Source organism: Amblyomma mixtum, chromosome 10 (assembly GCF_055824585.1).
Source record: "Amblyomma mixtum isolate Tamu chromosome 10, ASM5582458v1, whole genome shotgun sequence".
In the NCBI taxonomy this organism is placed as follows: Eukaryota; Metazoa; Arthropoda; class Arachnida; order Ixodida; family Ixodidae; genus Amblyomma; species Amblyomma mixtum.
In genome coordinates this window covers 106,560,612-106,573,916 of record NC_143021.1, presented here as the reverse complement: position 1 = coordinate 106,573,916, position 13,305 = coordinate 106,560,612, and the positions used below count along the sequence as shown (strand labels likewise).

Genomic DNA, 13,305 nt, shown 5'->3' with positions numbered 1-13,305 from the left:
GTCGACGATGACAAAGCTTCGTACGCGCATGGCTGATGTCAGGGCCAAACGCAGGTGAGCCATTCGGACCACAATTTTGTTATTAGTATGTGCATTGAAGTCCCAACTGTACCTGTGTCGCGTGCGTGAGCTACCTCGTAGTGTGTGTTATCGAGTGCGGTTTTTCATGAACGCGTGTGCAAGATTACCAGTGTCACGGCACTGTGACATTTCGTAAGGTGGGAGCAGAAATCTGCTGCATAATAATTTGTTCCTTAGCTGGGGGCCTGTAGAAGTGGCTCTAAATTGGAGAGTTGAGGGGCTTGTGTTTAGAAATAAGCGATGAGTTTTAAAAGTCACAGAGGGCATTGAGGGATATTTTATGTATATGACGACTCTCGTCCTGAGCATGCGCACGACGCGGGTTGGATCCCAGATGTGTCAGATGGAATTTTTTTGTTCACTCCGCTCTGAAGTAAGTCTATAAACTGTTGGCATGTCTAAAAAATATACTACAGGTTATACAGGGCGATAAAATCACCTGCTGATTCTGCATTGCGCAAAACATTTCGCGTTTGCGTTTTGCATTCCTCCTGAGCTCGTTAGGAGCCCGCAGTGCAAGGAAGCGGCAGTTTGCGTTGTGGGGGGTTGGACACCTTTCTATGCGAGTGGCATTTGGCAGCTTATGTGTAGATTATGATGAGGGAGGGGCAAAGCGTGATGAAAAATCGTACAAGCGCACTGCGAGCCGTAGCTACTGCAGATACTTTAGTACCGGTGATAAACTAGTTCTTAGCACTTGAAATTTTTTGCTGAGGAGGTTCAGTTTTCTTCATTAATGCACCTAGCACGTGCCTATGATGCTGATTATCTTCTAGTTTCGTGCTAGGAGGCCGGTGCTTTCAAAGAAATATAATTGTGCTCGTGAAATTCACTGCATAACTGGGGCTAGAGAAATGCGCTAGTCAGTGCATGCTTCTGTTTCGTATTCACTGCAAGTAAATTTTTCTTCTCCTACTTCGCTGCAAGAATAAATTGTGAAGTACAATTTAGGGATGTCGAAGAAGCCCAACTTCTCATTTTTTATTGTCTGTAGTGTTGAAAAAGGGGCCAGAGAGCAAAACTTGTGATGAAAGTGATGGATGTTCAAGTGCCGCAGATGAAAACTCTGCTCTGTGCACTATCCAGTGTACTTCCTTTGACACAGTGAGAACCATGCCAACCATGTTATCAAGAAAAACAAGCAGTGTTTCATTGTTCCAGCAGCTTTGTATCACCCTGTATAGCGTAAGCAGAATATGTTTCTATCGTGCTCAGCAGGCTTTTATCCTAACATGTTATCTGCTCTCATTGTTACAGTGGTAGCAAATGACTTAGATGTATGTAAGGACTTTTCAGTCCACTTGCTATGTTTATGCACATATTTTCTTTCCTTTTCCGTCACTGCCCTCACATTTTTGTATGATGAGAGGTAAGCATATGTCTTTGCGTGTTCCTGAAACACTAAGTCAATGGAAAGTAACTGCAATAGTTGAGCAGTAAAGAACAAGCTAATACCCGCTTTTGAGCACTGACATTTCCTGTCACTTCCTGAAAATAGACTCGCATATGACATTGGAATGGACTTGTTTGCTTGCAGGCAGCCACCATGATGTGCGGGGGAGTTGTGCAAGGCATCTGAACGTGCTTAGCAGATGTTGCAATAAAATGGTCCTGTTTTTATAAGGAACATGCGTTTGTCTTTTGAAAATGCACATCAATGGAAGCGAATGAAGCCTTCCGCTTCTGCCTCTACCGGTGGAAAAGTGCACGTGTGGACAGTGTGATTTCACTAGCATTGTAGTGAATGCAAAGCATGCCCCCAAAATTATATGTCAATCACACACTGCAAGAAAAAAAGAATGCACGGATAACATTCTTGAAAGGTATATGGGAGCGTAGCTGGTGATATGCATGCGCACAATGCAGCAAAAACAATGCCAGCATCTCTTGCCATTGTTTGCACTGCATGAAATACCAGTACCTTCCCTCAGCGGTGTGCAAACCACGGATTCCGAAATCGTTAGAAATGCAATTAGTTGTCAGTATGGGCTACAGGGTATTATGATTCAAAACTAGCTCTCGTAAATGGCGCGGTTTCCGGAAGAGCTGCTCCGCAATAGTACAGCTACATTTGGTGCGAATGTCCCTGCACGAATGCGCGTGTAGTGTCTAGATAGGAGTAGGTGAGTTGCATAAATATGGAAGTCTGCTATGGTGCACTTGCTGCTCGCACCGCTGGCACTTCCTCTATGTGCACGTGTCAACCTGCTCGCGGGTGCTCAAAAGGGGTGGTGTCCCTCATTGTTAGTCATGGCTGGAATTCCGCTCCGGTCAAGAATGGAGAAAATTGTGCTGCGGGCGTGAGGGGCAGCTTGGTGCATGCGAGTGAGAGGGGGAGCTTGCGGAGCGTAGTGTGTGTGTATGTGTGTGTGTGAGAGAGAGAGCGCGGTCGCCCTCTCCCTTAGTGCGCGCCTCACGTGTCAGGTCGCCGGCAACGCGAGGCTGCTGAAACTTTTTGCGGTCCTCCCCACTGGCTGTATCGCCTCGCGTAATGGAAATACAAGCAGGTGGGAAGGTATTCCCTCTTCTTCCCCTCTCTCTCTACCCTTTGTTTTTCCCCCTCACTGTCATCTCGCTTTCCATTTCCTTCCCCCAGCCCCAGCTCAGGTGCTTCTAGACATGAAAGCAGATGACGGGGCTGGCAAGAATCCTTTTACCTTCCTTTTCATTTACAATAAAAGCCACTTACTACTACTACTCAGGATAGTTCCGTGAACACGAGGGGCCGAGAGCTTCCGGTGAAATTTCTTGGAAACCGGTATGAAGTCCTTCGGCTGCGTGGTCTGTGGATGACATTGGTGAAAAAATTTCGTCTAAGAGCTATTTTTCAGCAGATTTCGAAGCCCTCTCACCAACACCATCAAGGACTTCAGGATAATTCAGCAAGGTTATGGGGGACGCAGGTTTTACATCGCAAATTGTTTCTTGACCTGGTTTTTGACATAAAATGACGTTAGTGTCGATCCGTATTCACAAATTAGAAGAAAGACCATAAGTATTTTCAAAATGGTGCTTGTCTACCTGATAAACATTTACGACCAGATTTTCATCAGCGTGGTTACGAAAAAACCTAATTGGAAGGGGCCGGAACTCTACATTTCACCAGATCTGACGAACGCTTCAGCCTCTTGCTCAGGGCGGTTCCTCATGCTTTGCATTGTCTTCGCATTCCGGCCTTGAAATAGCATTTGCCACAGCGCTTGCTTCTATGTGCATGATCATGAAACGTGAAAAAAATCTGCCATAATTTACACAGACATCTATTTTCCTCAATATTTCATGAAATTCTAAGATATTACGGGAGTAGGCATTGCTCTGGCTGAATGTAACTTCTAAGTCAAAATGTTTGCTTGCACATGAATGAGCACATATAGCGATGGCTCTGCAAATAAAGTGTGCTCACATGCGCGGTAATCTCTTCAGCTTCGCATATCTGTTTAGAGGCACTTTATTTTATGCTCACATAAAGATTGTGTTTATTATTACTAGCACAAAACGTAACAAAACCCCATTGTATTGGCCTCGAATTTCAAGTTGATTCACTTAGGACACACACTTCCCCATTGAGGTAACAGCGTTTTCATTGACAATCTGCTCCACTGAGTGCACGTAATCAATTAGCAATTTTCGCTCCTTCAAGTTGGCAGAAAAAAAAATATTTTCACTATTTTCTGGGATACACATCTTAGGCTGTACATTTTTCTCACCTGAAAAAGAAAAAAAAACGCGACTGCGCATACAGATTTGCAGGCAGGCCGACACGTGCAAAGAAAACTGACTTCCGTCAATACCTAGCCCACAACCCTAGCAGCTACTCAGCAGACCTCTTCGGAGGCACCGGCCGGATTAACTGGCGCCTGGAGCGCGCTCCTGCCACCCGGCCTAAGTCATTCAGCGCAAGCGTTTCCCCTCTTCTATCCTTTGAGGGCCGGCGAGGCGTCTCGAATCGGGGTAGAAAGGCGGGCAAGGAGCCCTCGGGACCAACAACACAGGCTCAAAACCAAAAGTTTCAATTTTGCCCACCGGGCCGCAACTTTTTGACGTCACGCTGCTTACAATAGGGAGGGGTTTCACAGTTCTGCGAAGCTGATGTTTTGCGAAGGCGATTGAAATGCGGCCGTTCCAATCCAAGCTTCTTCTGCAGCCAAGGCCAGGCTAGAAAGAGGAGACAGACCTGTGTGCCTCTGCTGCGGGGAGTAGGTAGAAGTTGTCAGGGCGCACCCACCCTGGGCGCAGTGGGGTTTGTAATAAAAATCTTTAGCGCGGCACCCAACCCTTGCTCTCACCGTCGTGTTGAAGCGGTGCGTTGCGCGTTTCTTTCCAGGAACGACGCTTGCTCGGTCAACAACTGCGGGGGGTGGGGGGAATGTGCTGCCAGTAGCCTTTAGGCGCTTGCAGTTACATGCGTGGTCCTGACAGTCACCAGACTCAAGCGACAAGACGCGGTCAGGTTCGCCAGCGTAGCCGGGTAAAGTTCACCGGGGAAGGCGTGTCCACAGATGACTCACCCCTTTCATTTTTGGCTATTGAAGCCAGCCCTGCCCGTTAGTGCTCTGGAGACCACCTGCACCCACAATTATAAATGCATTTTCGCAGAAAATATTCATGGGCGTTCAGGCAACTCTGCAAACGCGTTTCTGAAGAACGGCAGATTGGGCTACTTGGAGTTGATTCATAGGGGTTGAGTGGACTTGATCTATAGTTGTTCAACAGCCCTGCCAGACACTGACAGAGAAAGATGAGACACACAGAAGGAGCCTCCTTGTACGTCGTCTTTTTCTCTGCGAGTGTCTGGTGTCGCTGTTGAACCACTAACATAAAACGTGCTCCGCCTGGCGGCCGCTAGGACGGTACGCTAATCGAAAACTTGGCATAATGCAATATAGTAAGCCGTTAGTACAGGTTCGAGTATCCGAACTGCTGACATGATAGTACCAACACAGCAGCTTTTTTTTTTCTCTGCGCTATTAGCCTCCCCGGTATGCCTGCTCATGGATACAGCTGCGGACATATAACAAGACGAAAATAGCTACACACACACACAAATACGCGAGACCTTGCGAGCCTTGCGCGAGTGCGTTTGTTGAGTCAATGTGGAGAAAGAAAACAAAGCAGTGTGCAGGGGCGTTATTGTTAATTTCCCCTATCCCCCTAGCTGACAAGAGTCCCATTATCTAAAAGCGACCGTCCACCCGGAAAGACGTGTAGTCGATTTTTTGTTTTTTCCGCAGCAGTGAAGAGAAATGAGGGCTGAGAGCCTACATGTTGCGCCGCCGGGGTGGGGGGTCTGTGTGCGCTGCAGGAAATCCAGAAATCTGAGTTTACCGTAGGAACTTCGTCCAGCGTACTTGTATATACGTGACGATAAAAAGTAATAATTTCTGAAAATGAAGTGGCATCATGTTTGAGTAGTAACTGCTACATTTTGATAGTTCTCAAATGCAATTTAGTGACTTTTCAAAAATGGTTTACAGTGTATGATGATTTTTGAAACCGTACCATTTTCCGTGTTTGAACGTGTTTGTGCGCGAGCGTGGGGGGATTTATACCCATGTCACACGGGCAACTTTAGTGATACTTTCACGAAGTGCACTCCCCATGAACGAATGGCACTTTCATTGCGTTGTCGCATGGAAAAAGAGGTGCTATTTGGAAATCATGATAGTGACGATCGGTGCTGCAGCACATTGTGAAAATTAGTTTGTTTTCGCAAATACTTGGAAAATATTTCATAGCAGATGTAATTGCTTTCGCGTCTGATAGCATGCTATTATCTAAGAAAGCATCACGAGCTGAGATTAGCAATATCTCTGCTACACGGGCGCTTCAAATACCTTCCAACCGAGTGTCATTCGAGTCGAATGTCGCCTTGTGCAGCTGCACGAACTATTCAACGGCATTCGGCTGACATACATTCAAGTCAACGGAGCTCCGCGAAGGCATTCGAGACTACGCGAGTGTACTGATTTCAATGGGGCTACATCCTTTCAAATTTTAGCAGGTATTAGTGTGGAAAGATTCTTGTTGTGCTTAGCTCCACTGTTGTTTCTTTTGGAACAGACATGTTTGTTCAGAAAAATAGCATTTGCGTAGGATCTGGTGTTGCACCGGTGCTATGCAATATATTTTTATCTTCCATTGACCGTGCCTTAGCACCTTCTGCTGACGACGGCTCTGTCCTGCGAATATTTAGATATGTTGACGAGCTAACCGCACCTTGACGCATGCTAGCACTGTATAAGGAATCTTATCCCTGCTTAGAAAACTAGAGAAAAGCCTTGCTTTTACACACCATGAAAAATATTGCGGCCAGGTATGGCGTGCCTGTTGTTTTCTCGGCCACGAGACAGCTCAGCGGTTTGTGCACACCTTATGGGCGAAGAAAAAAGCACCAGTGCGAAAAGAGGCATGGTGAATGTTTTGCGGATTGTGCAGTTGGTGTGGTATGTGAAATTCGCAGCATGGGAGCACTCAAAATCGCTATAAAAGGGAACTGGATCTAATTTACCTCTTCACTGCGCAGAGTGGAAATGTGAGCCGGCGCTTGACAGTATCATGGTTCTTGGCAGGAGTTGCGAATAAGACAGTGCGCGAGGTTCTTTGGGGCTTTTTTTTTTTTTTGAACACGACAGACGAAATAAGCGTTCCTGCAAAATTTGCAGTTGGACTGCAGTTGGACCCTTGAGGCCTCTTACTCAAGCGCTTTTTTGAACGTACTATCACGATCAAAAGAAATGCGATCAGAGTGCAGGTCGAGCTTAGTATTCAAAAGAGCATCTTTTGAGAAGGAAAACCGAGACTGCTCTACTCTCTTCCTCGATTTTTTTTTTCACATTCCCTCAAAATGCGGACTCACTCAACTCGACTTCTGTCGGGCTCATGTATCCACGGGACGAATGCCCTGTGTTGGCTGACGCTCTGACAGCCGGTTCCGATACGCTTGAGTTGCGCAGTTTCCACAGCTATTCTAAAAGATTTTTTTTTTTTCAGCGAGAGAGCTACCGGGCGCTCCATGTTAGAAGTAGCACAGGGAACGCTGTGAGTAGCTAGAGAGGAGGCGGCCAGAGATGATTATCCTAGGGCGAAGACACGATCTTGCACCTCTGCCTCGCGCTATGGCTCATCGGTTGAGAAGCGCTGTCCTGAAACGCCGCCAAATATTTCGAATCGGCTCCTGGACAATGCAGACCACTGGGAGGCCAGATCTGCGAATTTCCGCTACCTATCGCCGAAATTCACTAATTGTGCAAGGATTGATTAGCCCCAGACCTCAGCGTGAGCACAAAATGTTTTCTTATGCTAGAGCAAACATAACGAAACCTAGCAGCAGAAGCGATTTCAGTTGAAAAGTGACGTGAAAGCAAAAGTCCACTGATTTTGCGGACATCAGCTAGAGGGCTACCACGGTGCGTATAGCTCTGACTTCCCGCATTCCTCGGAATGGAGAAAAAATGAGCATTTTACTATACAAATTTACTACATAAACAGTGCCAGTACAAAAAGATGGGAGGGGGGGGGGTAGTGCAATATTCACATTCGATCGCTTATTTTCTAGACAGATGCTGCCGCAGGCTCACATCCGTGTTCACAAGACAGCAGGGAATCAGAACTGTTGGAACTATCACAATTTCGTGCCGATCACTAACGATATCAGAAAAGCAGGAACGTTGCCTCGTGTGACAACAAAATGCAGTTCCAATGAATAGATGGAAATGCTATGCTAAGGCCACAGTAGGGAGAAACTCGACGCGATTGTAATGAGTACTTATTTGCTCTTGCCAGCTATGTCCCGCAGTCTCCAGTCGAAATTTCACAGCCAGTGTTTCCTTCTCGTTTTTCGAACCTTGGTGGTGGTAGTGGTTTATTTGACAATAAAAAGTGAGCGAAAAGAATGTTCCCGGCGGCTGCCGTAAGCGCTTTCGGGATCTTTGTTATCATGCATGGATGCGCGGGCGCAAAAAAAAATTCAGCATTACTTGCAACGCATCTCAACGTCACAGAGTGAAACACAAAAAGAGTTTACCTCTCCCAAGCTATTATCGGGAACGGGTAGGAGATGAAGGGGGCTAACACACTGTGGTATTGCTTTCTTTTCCTCTCCCCAGCTACTGACCCAACGACTTGAACGCAATATGTTTGTACCATTCTGATATGCCTTATTCTGCCCATTTTCTCTTATTTACTGTTACCATATCAGCTTTCTCTTAGAATTCTACATAACACTGGCAGTGTGTGAGTAAACAATAAAAACACTCGCCATGATTCGAAATCTCGGGTTGATGTTTCACTGCAAATGTTTTTCCTGGAATTGCGAAATAACCATTTGCATGGCGAACGGGAATCAACAGCACACAAGTCTCACGCGACACCCGCAGCTGCGTAGCGTCACGCGCCTTTGACGGCAGAAAAGGCTTTGACAACACACATGGCAACCGCCCTTTGAAACCAAGAGGTCATCTACTAGTCCGCTGCAACCATTTCGACATCATCCATATTGTTTTACGAAGGCCATAGCCCATAGATGTCTTGTGGCCCTTTGTTATGGATGCCAGTGGAACCTACGAAGCTTTATTTTGTAATATTGGTTGCCGTGGCTGCCGCTGCTGGTCATCAAAATATTGTTCAGGGTCGTGAGAAAAGAATAACTATAAAACAACGTGTACAACTCTGCAAAAATGGAAACAAAACATGATTTCTGTAAATGTGAAAGATATAGAATCTTTCCGCATTCGAAATAGTGCCTCCTAAAAAAGAATCGCCAAGCACCATGGCAGGGCCACCAAGGGGTGCGTAGGGGCGAAAGAAGCAGTACGAGTGTGCCAAACACGTTCGAGTGCGGTCGTCATTGTCGGGGCGTTTATCCCCCCTCCGTGACTAACCGCCTCCTTCTGCCACAATGCGAGGGAGAGGAGGTCAAGGTAACGCAGAGAGGAGGACCAGACCGTCTCGGAGGAGCGCTTTTTCGCTTCCACGGACAAGTGGAGCCGCCCTGGTGGTTGAACTAACGTCTTGTCCAAGATGGCCGCCGTGGTACCCCCGCCTTAAGTCTGTCCACCAACCGCGCGTTTTAAGTTCGGCACGTCGGACACACCGGTGCTCAGCCTATAGTCTCCAGCAAAACTGAAATTGGTAAGGGTTCATCTGTCTTTGCGCCCTGTCCTTCAAGACGAACCCCCACCAACTTGCCCGATCAGCTGGGTCACTTCAGAACATCGCAGGCAGTCTACAGCATTACTCGAGTTGGTAGGAGTGCGTAGTGGTTCAACTGTCATTGCAGCCTGTCTTTCATGATGCACCCCTACCAACAAACCACTGTGTCGCTTCACAACGGGGCAGGCAGTCTCCAGCAGTACTCAAGTTGGTAAGGATTCATTTGTCCTTGCGCCCCGTCCCTCAGGATGTGCCCCTCCAATCTGGCCGGAGCAGCTGCGTGGCTTCAGAACAGGGCAGGTAGTCTCCGACATTCCGGTTGAGTTGGTAGGGGTTGGGTAGGGGTTGAGTTGGTAGCTGGCAGTTTACCAATATCCCTCAAGAGAAAAGTATACAACAGCTCTGTCTATCTTACTGGTACTCACCTATGGGGCAGAAACGTGGAGGGTAACAAAGAGGGTTTAGCTGAAGTTAAGGGCAACGCAGAGAGCTATGGAAAGAAAAATGACAGGTGTAACGTTAAGAGATCGGAAGCAGATGAAGTGGGTAAGGGAGCAAACGCGAGTTTAGGACTTCCTAGTCGAAATCAAGAGGAAGAAGTGGGCTTGAGAAGGGCATGTAATACGAAGGCAAGGTAACCGCTGGTCCTTAAGGGTAACGGTAAGGGTAAGAGAAGGCAAGCGTAACAGGGGGCGGCAGGAACTTACGTGGGCGGATGAGGTTAAGAATCAGTTCAATAGTAGTAGTAGTAGTAGTAGAAAACTTTTATTGAGATCTTTTAAGAGATTCGCGGATTCGAAGCCTCCGTCATCTTTCGTGGCGCCGGCGACTTGAGGCTTCTCTTCAGCAAGGTTGGGCCCCTAGTCCAGGGCTCCACTGAGTCGCGCTGCATCAGTAGCGTGCCGCACTAAGGCCCTTTGGGCCGCGAGCTCGCTGCTGGTGAGCCGGCTCTCCCATTGCTCCGCATTCGAATAAGCACTTTCGCCTGGGTGAGTTGGTTCATATCAGCAATAAAAGGAATAAAATTGCGCAAAGGGATTGAAGAAGAAAAACGCAAGAGGTGTGAGGACAGGACACAGCGCAAACTTCCAGCTAGTTTTTATTCCAGAGACACCAGCTGCTTATATACCAAAAGAATCAATTATCAGAGGCATGACAAGCATACCCATGCGCACTCAACGAGCAAAAAAAACCAACTGCCAAGCAAGGAGGAACACCGCCGACTATCTCATCTTAACGAGCAAACCAAACCAAGCATAGGAAAAACCGCTGCGCCAGGACGGCTGCAGCAGAGAATAAGGCGATGCCAAGCCTACGAACATATACTCACACATGCGACACTGCGCGCGCGCAGATAACTCAATACGCACACACACACACATGCTCATGCACAGGTAAAATGTGTCTCATGGCAATACCAGGTCATATGTAAAACCTTAACAATAGCAAATATGGGGAAAGGGGCGCACCTAATATCTATAAAACCAGCCAGAAGGCTGCACAGGTGAGATGGTTTCCTAGGTAAAACCGCGTCAGTCGTAAAAACAAACACAATACAATCTTAACCAGGAAAAGCAGCACGGTCACACATGACCTAAAAAGGCCAATTCTTTGGTTAGCAGTGTCAGCGAGGTTGAACTAACACATTTATCACCGAATTTCGCTATTAGAAAGGCCTGTATTATTTCCCTCTGCATTTTGGTTCTAGCACGCGCAAGGATGGTTGTGCCCCAGTACACAGGTTTGCATTCCTGAGACACTGTATGGTCATACAGGTTGCCACTCTTGTAGTTTTCCACATTCCGCCTGTGTTCAATGATTCGATCATTGACACATCTACCCGTCAGTCCAATGTATGCGCCACCACGAAACACACAAAACACACAAGCAAACACAAAACACACAAGCAAAACACACAAGCCAGAATACCCACTGAGGACAATTGTGTCGGAAAAGGTACATGGCAGGCTGCAGTGAGCAAGTTTCTGCAGCAGCGCCTGAAGTGCCTGCCACATGAGGATCCCTTCTTGGTGAGAAGTTCTAATGAAGCAGTAGAAGCTCTCAAAAGCCTCACTTCAGCTAATACAGCCTTTTCTGTGGGCGTGGAAGATCTTTATTACTCTGTCCCGCAAGGGCAGCTCCTAGAAACTGTACGACAGAAGATCGAGCACACCAACGAAATCAGCTTACAGAGCTTCTCAGGTTTAAGCACTGACAACTTCATCACCCTCCTAGAGTTTTACCTGAAGTCAACAGCTGTATTTTTCAAGTAGAAATACTCTGTCCAAAAAGAAGGGATCTGTATAGGATCCTCTGTGGCACCCGAGCTGTGTTACATCTACCTGTCCGCCATGGACAAGCGAATCTCCGACCGTCTTACAGGGATGGGTGCGCTGAAAGTCCTGAGGTATGTCGATGACTACCTTCTCATACTACAAGTGGTGCCTGGCCGTGACTTGGAAGCTCTCATATCCAGTAATGTAGATATGTTCACTACCGAAGCAATGGGCCTAAAGTTTGCCTGGGAGATGCCACAGAATGAAGAGATTCAGTTTCTCGATTTATTAATCACATTCAGTGAATCCAGTTGCTGCCCTTGCTGCAAATATAATACACGCAGCAAGAAAAGCCTCTTGGATTATCAAAGCGCCCATTCGAAGCTCATCAAACGTGGAATCATTACCGGTCTTCTTCAAGGCGCACTCACCAGAAGCTGTTCACACTGCATAGAGGACAACTGTCTACACAAGAAAAAGCGTGGTATCCGTCTACCGTCATCAACAGCGTCACAGGAAGTCTTTTGCACAAAGTAAAAAAGAATGGCACTAAGACAGCCTCAGGTGTGCCTCGGCCAAGACAGCAGGTTCAAGTGATTCCTTATCTCCACAAAATTTCCCATAACCTGAGGAAGATAGGCAGCATTAACGACGTCAAGGTGCTCTTCTCCGCGCCTACCAAGCTCGCAAGCATCTCGACAGTGCTAAGCCAAAAGCGTGGTAAATGTGAAAAGAAGCATGGAACTAGTTCATCGAATGCTCCACCAACGTGGCGTACAGCCTGCCACTCACTTGTGGTGGCGCATGCACGGGACAGACGGGTAGATGTGGCAATGATCGAATCATCGAACAGAGGCGGAATGTGGAAAACTACAAGAGTGGCAACCTGTATGACCATACAGTGTTTCACGTATGCAAACCTGTGTACGGGGGCACCACCATCCTTGCACGTGCTAGAACCAAAATGCAGAGGGAAATAATAGAGGCCTTTCTAATAAGAGAAATCCGGTGATAAATGTGTTAGTTAAACCTCGCTGACACTGCTAACCAAAGAAATAGCCTTTTTAGAAGGTCATGCGTGACCGTGCTGCTTTTGCTGTTTAAGATTTTATTGTGTTTGTTTTTACGACTGACGCAGTTTTACCTAGGTAACCATCTCATCTGTGTAGCCTTTTGGCTATTTTTATCGACATCAGGTGCGCCCATTTCCCCATCTTTGTTGTTGTTATGGCTTTATATATGACCTGGCATTGCCATGAGATAAGTTTTACCTGTGCATGTGCATGTGTGTTTTTGCGTGTGTGTGTAGAGCTATCTGCGAATTAATATACATTAATTACCTTCCAACGCATGTCTCTTGTAACGTCCATATTTTTGCTGATGACAGTGTCATCTATCGCACTACCAACAACGCCTCTGATCAGTTCGCCCTCCAGAATTACTTAATCAGCGTACAGGACTGGTGTAACAAATTGCTCATGGAACTAAACCCCAAGAAATGTAAACTCGTGTCATTTCACCGAAAACGTAATCCTGTCCTCTTCTCGTATAAAATCTCGCACGTCACGGTAAAATTAGCTCAGACTTACAAATACCTCGGAGTAACATTGTCCAATGATCTAACCTGGAACGCGCATGTCACTAAAATCATATCATCCGCTAACAGATGCCTTGGATCCTTAAAACAACATCTACGTCACGCGCCACAAAACCTAAAAATACTTGCCTACAAATCACTTGTCCATTCTAAATTAGAATATGCCTCTGCTATTTGGAGCCCTAACCAAAATTATCTAAT

The 13,305-nt window shown here is 46.7% G+C and overlaps 1 long non-coding RNA gene across 1 annotated transcript in view; it reads left to right on the top strand.

The window, feature by feature from the left end:
* Nucleotides 1-1,344, top strand: part of LOC149326607 (uncharacterized) — a 40,808-nt gene extending 39,464 nt beyond the window's left edge. The window contains exon 3 of the long non-coding RNA XR_016286534.1: nt 1,339-1,344. This is a non-coding gene — a long non-coding RNA (uncharacterized LOC149326607). The remainder of the gene's footprint in view (nt 1-1,338) is intronic.
* The last annotated feature ends 11,961 nt before the right edge of the window (nt 1,345-13,305 follow it).